Source organism: Manduca sexta, chromosome 21, assembly GCF_014839805.1.
Source record: "Manduca sexta isolate Smith_Timp_Sample1 chromosome 21, JHU_Msex_v1.0, whole genome shotgun sequence".
In the NCBI taxonomy this organism is placed as follows: domain Eukaryota; kingdom Metazoa; phylum Arthropoda; class Insecta; order Lepidoptera; family Sphingidae; genus Manduca; species Manduca sexta.
This window is the reverse complement of record NC_051135.1, coordinates 12,943,145-12,951,464: the sequence shown is the minus strand read 5'-3', so window position 1 is coordinate 12,951,464 and position 8,320 is coordinate 12,943,145. Positions and strand designations below refer to the sequence as shown.

At 34.4% G+C, this 8,320-nt stretch overlaps 1 long non-coding RNA gene and 1 other non-coding gene across 2 annotated transcripts; one reads left to right on the top strand and one right to left on the bottom strand.

Moving 5' to 3' along the window:
• Nucleotides 1-445: 445 nt before the first annotated feature.
• Trnal-uaa lies at nucleotides 446-529 on the bottom strand. The gene has a single exon. It is a non-coding gene; the product is annotated as a tRNA-Leu (tRNA).
• A 2,319-nt stretch (nucleotides 530-2,848) lies between these two features.
• On the top strand, nucleotides 2,849-4,911 carry LOC115447704. The gene is made up of 3 exons (XR_003939035.2): nucleotides 2,849-3,049; nucleotides 3,876-4,099; nucleotides 4,538-4,911. It is a non-coding gene; the product is annotated as an uncharacterized LOC115447704 (long non-coding RNA).
• Nucleotides 4,912-8,320: the final 3,409 nt, after the last annotated feature.

The window sequence follows — 8,320 nt, the reverse complement described above, 5'->3', positions numbered from 1 at the left end:
TATTTATTTAGTTGACATTTTGATTTCTCAAAAAAATGTCTAAAACTGATTGGGTCAAAACATCAATTAGTATGTCTCAACACATATTAGTTTTGTTTATGTTTTATTATGAATGTTGTTTGAATTGGCCTCCTTATCAAGGAGCAAAGATAAAGATGAATTTTTCATCACAATTCACGAATCACGATTTTCTTAAAGCTACTATGTAGTTTGTAAAACAAGGAAATGGAAGGAAAAATTACATAAAGAGAAACAAAATATTTTTTATTATTCGTCATGTAACGTGAGAATAATTAGTAATTATATAAGTGGTGCATGCTGTATTAGCTTTTAAGTGGTTGTTGCACATATAAATTAAGAAAAATTAAGTTTGTTATGAGACGTATAAACGACTAACCTAAATAAATAAACTATGTATTTATACTGTTTTGAAATTGTAGCAAAATGTCAGGTGTGGGGTTCGAACCCACGCTCCCTCTCGGGAACCAGAGCTTAAATCTGGCGCCTTAGACCACTCGGCCAACCTGACGATGCCACTGTTACCGTATCAAGGCTATTGGAATGTAATAATAATACCTAAAAATATTAAACGCATTCATTATAGTGATGTAACGAATGTCATTTTTTGAACATTCGCGAATGCGAATGCGAATGCGAATGCGAATATCTGCTACCGACATTCGCGAATGCGAATGCGAATGCGAATGTTTAGTTTTTGTTCAAATTTGGCGCCAATTTTCTATGATGATTATTTAAATTTTATTATTATCTAAGATGATAATTATCTAAACATTAAAAAGTTATGTAAAGACTGATAAAAAAATTATAGAAGAATTTGTTTTAGTTTCTTTCTATTGCTTTTAATTTCTTAGTTGCTATTGTGTTACAAGTTCTAATGAGAATTACATTTTTAAGCTTTGTTAAAGTAAACGAAATAATTTTGTTTATTTTTAAAGATTAATATTCCTCTACTCAAGTTTAATTACTAACTTAAAAACATGGTAAAAATAGTTAATTAATTGGTATGTTTTAAGACAGAGAGGTATTTTTCTTTGAGGGTCTATAATTTTTTGTTTGTTTGTTTAGACTATATTTATAATTAATAGGGGACCGGACAAATTTTCAGAAGGTGTTTTAAATTGATCATTGCGGATATAAATAGCCAAGAAAAATAGTATTTTGCACAAATAAAGCTTAAAAAGTACATAAAACCATGCCTAAATGTTAAATAGCTATAATTCCCGCGCAAATGCTACATTATGTCATTTCGTCTCGTGTGAGGGTAAAATTTTAAATTCCAAATAATCCTGGGGTAAAGAGAAATTATGATCTGGCAACACTGCATAGACCGTGTTAATCTCAGGCAATCTCAGGTTACTGTGTAACAACCAGAATTCTATATAAATAAATATTCTTTTCCATATCATGTGGCAGCTAAAACATAAATAAATACATCTCATAACCATAACCTCCCTGGGTGTACAAATGATTTAATTAATTGAAATATTCATCGATTTATTTTAAACCGAAACACAATTTTTTATTTACTTACATCAAAGTGATCCTCACAGAACTAAATCGGTGAGTCTGCAGACATTCCGTCGTAGGTTCGTCTTACTAACTGCAACCACTTTATTCGTATATCTGCTTTTCGTGGTACATCAATAAATAATTTGTTTGGTGAAGATATAGAAGTATTGTTACATTCAGGTACGACGCACCAACGATATTTTTTGCGGTCCATTATGATTAACGATTAAACAATCTGTAAACGTTAAGCTGGAAGATAGTAACAACGTCCCGTATAAATTAATATTAATTATTAGAGCAGTTCTGTGTCAACCTTTAAAGCATTAAAATAACACAACGCGGTATGACATCCAGATGACGTCTGTTTGCTTACATTTTACCCACGTGTGACGTCATGCGCCGTGATTGGTGTTTCATTTGCCGTAAAGAATAGACTAAAAATATTATAATTATTGTATTTTATTTATTGATTTAAAAATACAAATCACAACTCTTTTACAAAAACAAATATGAGATAATATTTTTAATATTACAAACTTTACTTTAAACTAAATTTCAGATTTTTTGGTAATACCTGTCCGGTCCCCTATTGTAGAAGAATATTGTTTTAGTTTAGATTTTGATTTTATTAACCTACTATTACACACACACAGTATTACGAATATTATCTCGGAAGGGGTATGAAGAGGCGCAACCAGGGCACCCACTTTTCGCCAATTGAGTTCCGGGCACACTCCGGGCTGATACTGAACAGAAAAACCCAAATATCACTTTGCCCGATCCGGGATTCGAACCCAGGACCTTAGAGCGCTGCCGTACCGCACATGCAGTAGAACTATGCCACCGAGGCAGTCTACTATTATCTTCAAATATTTTTTTTTCTGATATTGACATTCGCAAAACATTCGCAGAAATTTTGCGAATGCGAATGCGAATGCGAATATCCAAAAATATGCGAATATTCGCGAATGCGAATGCGAATGCGAATATTCGTTACATCACTAATTCATTATGTCTCCAGTAAAGAATGTTGTAGAAAAGTTAATTCTGATTTCTTATGTTTACGCGAATGTTGGACTTCGAAATAAACCTATTTTACGGATTTTATCACGGTTTTTTAGATTATAATTTTCCCGATGTTTTCAAGACTTTGCAGCCTTCATGGCGTCATATTTTATTACAATTACTTGATTATTTTAAACAATAAACTGTTCTGGTGACATCAGTTGCCGATCGCCTAAGGAGTTGTCGCGTAAGAAGACCTAATTAAACTATTATAGCTAACAAGATTTTATTCAGCACATTCATAAACAAAATAAGCAGCTGTGTCAGCTCGTTATGAAATCTACGATATTACCTAACATGTAACTCAGTAAACGATTTTATTACATTCAATAAAACATTGTTTACAAAGCACTCGTAAAGAACAGCGGTCGATAAAACATGGAGATTGCGTTGACTACGTTTTGTTCATAATTTCTGTATAATTTTGTTGTACAGAACGTTTTAAAATGCAACGGTATGTGAGTTACACTATTTTTATTACATTAAAATACAAATTTATATATTGTGGAAGATATTTACATAAATGATGGAGGCCCATGTTCAGCAGTGGACTATACTCTGGAACTTGGAAAATATATTTACATATATGATGGAGGATGTTCAGCAGTGGACATCTTGCGGCTGATGATGATGATGATGATATACTAGAAGTCTGATTCAGCTTAGATAGAAAGTAGGTTTTATTATTTGTTTCCACCACAAAGGGAAAAGAAAACATTAATTTATGATATAACGAACAATTTTAAAATATTATAAAGTAATTCTAAATATAAGTAGTAGTACAATTTTACTAAAAGCGGCATCACTAAGCGGATTACGTCATGGTTTTATGGGCAGCGCAGGAAACTCAATAATTATCATTATTGTATTACAGATATTAGATTTTGACTAGATGCTTTTCAGACCCATATTTTTGGTTCGATAATTTTAATCCATGCTTAGTTTTGCCTTTTCGATAATACCTACTATATTAACAGGTATTCAACCAGGCTATAGATTTTCTAGTCATAGAATATTTGTCTATCGCGAAGGAGTACTTCTATTTCGGCACGACTGCAGTGTTGGAGTCTCTGGTTCAATCACCAGATAAGGCTGTGATATTAGGTTTTTCCACTCAGTATAAGTCCGGAGTCTGGAATCTTCGCCCGATATGGCAAAAGGCTCACGACCTATCACTGCCTATTTCCCCGTGTTAAAATAAAAAAGGGCTAGCTCGAGAATATCCTGTTTATTTATTCGCTTACAGAGCGAAATTAATTTAATATTATTCTATTTTTCAGCAACCATGCATCCAAAAGGAATAGCAATACTGTTCGCAATGTTAATTCTAGAATCGTCGGGAAACAATAATGAAATAAAGCAAAGGATACATAACCATTTTAACCAGATATACAGTGAGCTCAAGAAGCTGAAGCTGCCACAGGTGTTTACGTATCCAGTCTACTACCCAGTGTATTACCACCGACCGATTTATACATTACCTACTATATATGTTTTGGGTTAGGTAAGATATATCTTTTAACGTTTGCCCGGGGCTCGGCCCGTGAAAAACTTTTTCGGGGTAAATATTTCGCTTGGATAAAAAGAAGTGTATAGCACTCAGAACTAATGACTAATGTAGGTACCTTTAGTGAAATAATTTTCGAAATCAGTTCAGTAGTTCCAGAGCTTAGACAACAAACTTTCTCCTTTATAATATTAGTATAGGCTAATTAATTCGTTGTCGCTTTTACATTATTCGGCCCTCCCACCCACATTTTCTGAGGTCTCGGGTTTGATTCCTGGAATAGGATTAGAGTCCGTATTTTATGCCCCGTATGACGATAGGCTCGCTCTTTATCACATCATGGGGCCGTGTATTCCGTCGCAAAGTGGGTACACCAGTTGCGCTTCTGCCTACACCTTCGCAAATGGAAGATGTGAGTGTGTGTATTTATTCCAGAATATACTGCACAATGTTAACTATGATTCACATCCAAGTATTCCAAAGAGACTGGGGTCCAGTATTCCATCCTTTCACACCAGGATACAAAAACATTGACCACGAATGTACCGATGAGTCCATGTGTTTGGACATACCATCAAAAGAGATCTGCAAGGACAAGCTGTCGAAACCGTTGTACCTATGGTTACCGCTACCATGGTGGTACTTCTATTGCCAATGGATTACGAATATGCGACCAGATCCTACAAGGAAGACCACGACTAGCACCGTACATCCGTATTATAAGAATGTTCTAGAAGACATTGTTAGATATAGGAATTTTGTTAGGAATAATTAAATTAAATAAATCTACAACTGTTGGTATATTATAATAATATTTTAAATTTTCGATAAGGTAGTAAAGCTTCTATAAATAAATAATGGATGAGAAGAAGGAAGAATTGTACCGATAAACAAAATCACGCTTGTTTTTCACAGGTGTAGGTAAAGACTATCGATAGACACTGCAAGATTTTAATCTACTACTTACCCTTCATACTTTATTTCTCTCATGCACGGATTCTCGAGCTGCATCGATGTGTTTTTTCGTTATTTTCTTCCAATTGAATGACTAGAGGTTTATGCGATCAGGTAAGCGTAATTGATGGTATCGGCCCACGAATAGTAGCAACATTATACAGAACTTTGTATAACGTAGTGCTGCGTGGCACTCCACTGAGTAAGTTACCTTGAGACATTTTTAAAAAGTTAAGCCCCATAATGCTCAGTAATAACATGGGATACAATACCCTTTAAACTGGAACACAACTTGGTATGTACTGTTTGGCGGTAGAAATAGACATTGCGATGGGACCTACCCAGATAGCCCCTTGAATACGAGAGCTGTATTATTAATACGTAATCACTTAGCAGAGTCGGAATAATAAACAGATTTAGGCCAGTATTCATGTATTTATTTTTGACATAAATACGGCAAAGTTTCAGTTTAAATTAGCAGATTTCAGATGCCTTATACATTACAAGATGAGTTTTAAATCCAGGAAAACAAAGGTCTCAGTTTGATTCGCGTCTCATCACAATAATGGCCGCATTATAAACAATGGTGCTAACTTGACTGCATGCGCTTTTAGTCGGCCATCATGCACTAGTTCTCCGACTTTGTATTTATAAAAATATATACGAAATTGCCCAATGGTTTAGTGGTAAGTGGTGAAGCTAATGTTATTGGGTTCCGTTACAAGCTTAGTGACTCAATTTGTATGATGAATTAATTGGGATTGCAGTTTCCCGATAAGAATGAAGTCTACCGCTAATTTTGGTGAATTGGTAAATACTATGTAAGTAATAACTAGTGGATATAAATATAACTGAATCTGGTCACTAGTTACTCTAATGGATTGTATCCTTACTCGTACCACTAAAGGCGTGGATTTTTGTTCCGTAACTTTACCCAAAATTTAATTCGCCACCAATTATGCGTAATTTACAACTCCTCTCTGTTTTTCTATTTGAATAATTAGTGAAATTAGTGCTCCTGATACTCGCGGCGCTTCATCGCGGTGTCATAAACTGCGCGCCACTGCCAATCCTGGCTTCCAGGAGGTGCAGTATGGGTATGAGGAGAACATAGTCTCGTAATAAATTTGAAATTTCATTCTGCTACTCATTATATAATTAGTTTGATTGCAAAATTTCTCGATGATTTTTTTGCTCATATATTTGCTACAGGAACTTAAGTAGAAACATAAGAAGTTTAACAAACGTCAAGAAACGAATCTTAGTAAATTCTGTATTGTATACTAACTGTAATGGACGCCAATAAAATCCTGAAATACCAGACAACTGAGGATCGCGAGTGCGTTACCGTCCTTTGACGAGAAAGGAATGTGCTCGAGGGACAATATGGCTATGCGGCAATCAAAGTCCTAAAATCTAAATCTAAACAGACCGAATTGTTTGGATGTTATTGGTTAAGTTATGTATGAAGAAATAATTTAAAAATTGATATTTTAGTAATGACTTAACAACTAATATGTGCAAACACATTAAACAGTATAGATTATGTGTGTGTATTTTGAGTTTAGCAATGGATACTTCCTTAAAAACCTGTCTATATGTATGACAATCAGTTTAAATAGTCTGATTTTCTGGTAACAGTATTTGATAAAACAATTTTCTTCTTCAAATCAGTACTCAAAGCATAGGTATGTACACACATAACTATTTTTCTATTACAATACAATATGAATTAAAGGTTACACACGCCTGGTCATGAAATGTCATTGAAATTCTAGAACTGTTTGTTCTATTTCATTATAACAAAGAGTTCTGACATTATATAGAGCTGACATGGGGAAGATTGTGATACAAAATTTTTGCGCTAATGTGATAGTTACTCAATCTACCATTAAAATAGCAAAACACCAATGTAAAATACTTAATTTTTTACATATCGTGATTTGTTTGTTTTTGATGCTCATGCTTAGCATGTTCAGCATATTTTTTTATTAATGTCTAAGGACGTTGTGACATCTTATCACACGGACATTTCAAATAAGACGACTTATTACCAATTGGTAATAACTTTAAGAGTACAAATTTGGTCTTGTCGTCCCGTCTATAACTAACATATTGTTTAATATCTTTGCATTAGAAGTATATTAATTTAACACTATAAACTAAGCATACAGCTATAAGTAATTGATTTTTTATTAAAATTGAAATAAGTAAGTGTGAAATTGTAATTAATTTTCACGTTTTGCACATGTAGTATTAATTAGCTTGTTATTCGTTATACCACACACTTCACTTAATGCATGAATAACGCATCGGTGCGCATATTTAGTAAATTTAATATGTTTAATGAAAATATTCAGGTAAGTAATTTTATAATTACTAGCATTTTAATTGAAAATATAGATTAATATTTCAAATATGTATGTGGTAATTAAAAACTATCTATATATTTTATAAAAAAAATCCCCTTTTCTGATTGTCTGTGTAATCGATTTTCTCAAAATCTGCTCAACGGATTTTTATGAAATTCAGTACGGAGAAAGTTGAAGTCCCTGGGAAAGTTATAGGCTACTTTCCATCCCGGGAAAATATATAGCGGGACTTTTATCCCGGAAAACTTCACGCGGGCAACAAGAAGATTAAACCTTCCTATTTTTTGCAGGGTCTAATATTAATAATATTATTGGGAATAGTGCACTGCGGCCTATTACCACGAAGAAGACCACATCCCCCAAAATTTAAACCACCTCCCCAACTTCCACCACAAGTAAGGGAAAAAGGACAAAAGATCATGACTAATTTACGAATACCAAACCAGAGATTTTGTTCCCAAATGGATTTGGGCCCGGAGAATCAGTATATGGTATTGCCGTGGTGGTATCATTACTGTCAAAATCTAAAGGAGAAGAAAGAGAGGGGTTATAATAAGAGTACTCATTTGGCCATGTTCAAACATATTTTGGACGCTGTTAACACTTATAAGAAGAAGATGGCAAAGGATAATACGCATAGGGATCTTCAAATGCTAGTGTAATAACATGTATACTGGATTTTGCGGGTGGTAGGATATTTTATCCGCCCGGATAGCGACCACCGTGCACAAGGTGTTGAAACCCGCCATAGTGACACGCGTGTGTCGCGTTCCGGGATCAGCCTGTGTATATCCGGTTCCAACAGGCCGGCATAATTGTGTCGACTGCCGAGGGTAATCATCGCTCGTCAGTCGACATTCTATTGGCTCCACTCTACTCACTACCAGGTGCA